Source organism: Bidens hawaiensis, unplaced genomic scaffold, assembly GCF_021521415.1.
Source record: "Bidens hawaiensis isolate Kalapana, Puna unplaced genomic scaffold, B.hawaiensis_p1.1 tig00006332_1, whole genome shotgun sequence".
Classification (NCBI taxonomy): Eukaryota; Viridiplantae; Streptophyta; class Magnoliopsida; order Asterales; family Asteraceae; genus Bidens; species Bidens hawaiensis.
Genome location: NW_027491423.1, coordinates 74898 through 79498, shown reverse-complemented (window position 1 = coordinate 79498; position 4601 = coordinate 74898). Strand labels below are relative to the sequence as shown.

Below are 4601 nucleotides of genomic sequence, written 5' to 3'. Positions count from 1 at the left end.
AATACGAGTACGATTAAATAAACAACCATAGAGGGGTATTCGATATACCTCGGTTAACAAGAACCGGGAAGACACCGAAGGTAAATGAAAAATGCTAGAAATGACACAATCCAAGATCCGACAGCAATTCCGGCTAGATCTACACACCACGGCAGCTGACGGCGATCGGCGGGAGTCTCCAGCGATGGCGGCAGTAGCTAACGGTGATGTCAGAAGGCGGCGAACAGCTGCGGCGGCTTAGTTACTCCAGAAAAGCAGCTCCAACAGCAACCGGGTGCAAAAGAATAGCGGCGGAGGCTGTAGTTGGCTGAGACGGTATTCCGGCGGCCTAAAATAGCTCGCCGGAAAAACGTGGTGGCCGGAGTAGGGCTAAAGGTGGCCGGAGACGAGCAAAGAACAGCACCAGAAGCTTGATAAGGGATTGTGGTGGTGGTTTGCAAGTAAATGGCCGGAGAAGATGATGTGGTTGAGATTCCGGTGGCCGGAATGTGTCGCTGGAAAAGCTGCTGCCGGAAAACGGCGCCGGTTTTAAGGTGGCAGCTAGGGTTTAGGCTTTTGTTAAGGGTAAAATAAAATATTAATATCATATTATATATATAGTAATATTTGTAGGGTTTAAGCATGTTAAACCAATTGGGCTTGAGCCCAATTAACAAAACCAAGCCTTGTCCATCATCTTGTCCATCTAATTAATTGTGTCGGGCCTAATTAACATTTAAGTAGGCCCATCTCTTGTTACCCCCGGTGTAACCTTGACCCGAAACGACCATAAAATCCAACAGTTGAATCAAAAGAATTTAATGAATTAAGACTAATGACTTATTATTATTATTATTATTATTATTATTTATCATAAAAACATTAAAAAGACAATGAATACTCGTGTAAAGCACTGCTACGTATCTCCACCACCATAGCTAAAACTTCTACCACTACCTAGGGTTGTTTATAGGTAGGGACATAATACAATCATATATCGTTTCTCTATAGAAGAATGTGCATCTTGGTGAACCAATCACAAGACGACTTTAAGATTAATTAATATAGAAGTAGCAACACAAACACAGTTGCAACATATACTAAAGCATGTATGGAAACAGTTGTCCAAAGTTTAAACGTATCAACAAAATAAAGTCCTACAAGTGAATGAATGATGAATAACGATCCCTAACCAGGTTGTGAGTACAAGCTACTTGGACACTCATGCTTGGGTTAATTGATACGAATGCTTTCTTGAAATCCATATATCCAAAATTTATTACAACATAATAATAAATTATCTAGTGTTTCTCCACCATGTTTCCGTCTAAAAGTCGCCCAAGTCTGTTCCCCAAAACGCTTGCTTTCAAAACCTACCGAGTAAGCTCCTTAAAACCACCAAATCTGACTTTTACTTGAGCCAAACCCAACATCTATAGTGTAAACTTACCTAGTGTCACGATTTATATGAAGATTTACAACATCGCAAGCCGTGCACCCTAGTTAAGACATAATAAGCTAATAAGATTCTATTATTTTAATTTGAAGCAAGTTATGAGGAAGTAAAAGTAAAAGAAAAATATTCACTAAATAATAATCAAGTTTCATAATTTAAGTTTAACAAAAGAAAAATAATCCGCAAAACAGTAACAAAGATCCATTTTGAAGTTTAATGACTTTTGTAACACTCCAACCCGGATAGGCTGACGTGTCACCATGTACGGAGGTATACAGAGACAAAGGACATAATTTTATTACTTCATTAGAGTCAAAAGTACATATTACTCAAATACTAAGTTCAAATACATATTATTCAAATAACATAAGCTTAACACACATCTTCATATTATTCCTAAGTTTTAAGCTTCTCTCTTGATCCCGCCCAAAGTATCCTGTGAACCTGAAGTGTAAAAAAGATTTACAGAATGAGCCGAATGCCCAGTAAGGAATATTAAGGCTCAAAAGCAAGTAATAATTAACTGAATCACAATATATGATAACATGTAACTGATTAAAATTATATAACTGAAATAACTGAACTGAAATATATAATACGGATGTACCCATAAGCATAACTAAGTCTGATAATATGTGACGACATACAGGAGGCCACTCCTATATGTCAATCACCCGAAATGGCGTAAGTTGGCATACCCACAACCATTTCCTGAAACTGAACTAGGATATATCCATACGCCTCCTAATAGCTATGTACTACACCTGTACTTAAGAGACGCCGTGAACTGATCTCTCCGTCACGGAAGGAGCACATAACATCGATGCCACAATGCTATGCCCGTGGAACACTCCACGGGAAGCGAGTGCTCAGGGTAACAGAGGACAAATAATCTAAGTTATATAATAACAATACTTATCTTAACAAATCACGGAACATGCGATAACGAGCATAATTTAATAATAAATATATCGCACACTAACAAGTCAATTAACAAATAATAATCTGAACATGAATCGAACGGACGGTCAAATGAATCGAGGTGTCAACGACGTTAGGAGTTCCAAAGGTATATAATATCAATGGGGTTTATAACAACCGAATATGATAACAATAGGGAGGAGGGTTAAGATCCGTACCTTGATTGCTGATTAGTTATCTTACAGAGATATGAAATATGAGTGACGCTCTTTTAATCAACCTACATCGTATACATATATTTCATAAGGTCGTGTACGGTTTATAACAAGTTAAAGTCGAATTTTATCTTATGTATATATATAAAAACATAGAGTCGTTAGATTAAGAAAAATAAGTATTATTAATGAGGTCGATATCTCTTATTTATATCTTTTAACGAATATTATTTAGATGTTTAAAAAAAATGATTATGGATGAATACTATTTAAACAAGGCTTAAAAATAGTTTGTCATGGGTGGGGTTTGAACTTGTGACCAGTAGCTTAATTTTGGACATGCAACATAACCAGTTGGACCAATTCAATATTTGTTAATGTTTACAGAAACAGTTAAACAAATTAGTTAAAGGAGCTGTTAAGCTATTTACAAAAAAAAAATAATTGTTGTCCAAGGGGTTTGAACCTGCATCTGTTCTGTTTCAATCCAAAGATTTAACCAACAGACCAACAACCAGTTTTTGAATATTGCTTTATAAACAGTTAACTAAACAGTTAAAGTGAGCTGATAATATAAAAAAATAACATAACAGATGTTGTAGGGGGGTTTAGAACCCTGGACCTGCTGTTTGAAAATGAGGGGTCTTAACCAATTGAGCTTAACAATTTATTTTAGTAAGCAGATTGTTAAATATTTTATTCTATAATTCTACTGGTTCATATTCTTCATAGTAACTCGTTATAGTATAAGCTTTATAAACTCATGTTGAAAACTGAATAAATGTGTTATAATTCACGTTCAAGATCTTAGATAGATGACTAATAGGACTTAGGTTCGGGTTACCTTAGTTGGATTTCGCGATACGGTGGCAATGATGCTTCCCGAAAAGACGCGAACGGTGACGGCAATGATGCTTTCAAACAACCGATGGTACTCCGATCGTTGGTGGTGGTAAACGAAAAAATGCAAGCACGTAGCAGCGCCTTATCTCGCGGTTTGGAGGCTTGGATGAGGATTCGAGAGTGTAGAGACGATGACGGGTGGTTACGTTGAGCGGTTTTTGCGGTGGTAGCGGGCGGTTTGGCGTTTAACAAAGATGGTGAGTATGGTGGTGGGAGTTGGATAGATGTGATGGTGTTGTCGAGTTGGTGTGTCGTAAAGCTTTCTTGTCACGGGATTCCGGTAAGAAAAGAGAGCTAGAGGGAGATGTGAAGTTAGAACGATGAGGTTGTGGTGAGATGATATCCGTTTTTAAAGAGGATGCTCCATTATGAGAAGTAAAAAAAAAATCTCTTGACATTATTTGTAGTTATCATTACATGATTTGATGAATATGGCATGAATAGAAGAGATGGTATGGTGTGGTCATATCTTTCTGTTTGTAAGGTTACTGAGTTTTTTAACCAATGTGAAGGAGGGTTGATTTGTCAAAATTAGATGATTCATCTAGAATGTTCACATGTACTCATTATAAATTTGTTTCATTTTCTTTCTTTTAGAGTGGAATATAAAAAGGAAAGAGACAAACCTGAGTAGTTGAAAAATTATTATATTGTTTATTCTTGTATTATGATTGTCATCATTTTTTTTGTTATAATTATTATTTTATTTTTTAATTTATATAGATGGTTGTATATTCACTTATTTCCTTTCATTTAGCTTCACTTTGGTCATATTTGATTTTGATTACTATTATTTTTATTATGATTATTATTATTATTATTATTATTATTATTATTTTTTTACTATTACCCCCTTAAAAGAAATTTCGTCCTCGAAATTTGTAGGTCAGAATACGGATCCTATCTGGGACATAAATGACAATTGAGACAAATGATAGATATTAATCTACAAATTAGGATTCCCACTAGCGTATATTTGTACTTGTAATTTACAATTACCGCGTGCCCGTAATTGTCAATTACCTTACAACCATGCACTAATAGCTTTCCTAGAATGTATCTTAATGCCATAGGGAAGTTTAAGGAGAACAAACCATAATACGGAGCAACTATCGATACTCATACCA

The 4601-nt window shown here is 35.8% G+C and overlaps 1 long non-coding RNA gene across 1 annotated transcript; it reads right to left on the bottom strand.

The window, feature by feature from the left end:
* Nucleotides 1–1785: 1785 nt before the first annotated feature.
* LOC143631993 (uncharacterized) lies at nucleotides 1786–3527 on the bottom strand. Its single transcript, XR_013153468.1, has 3 exons — nucleotides 3401–3527; nucleotides 2575–2622; nucleotides 1786–1879 (listed from the first exon to the last, which is right to left on the bottom strand). It is a non-coding gene; the product is annotated as an uncharacterized LOC143631993 (long non-coding RNA).
* Nucleotides 3528–4601: the final 1074 nt, after the last annotated feature.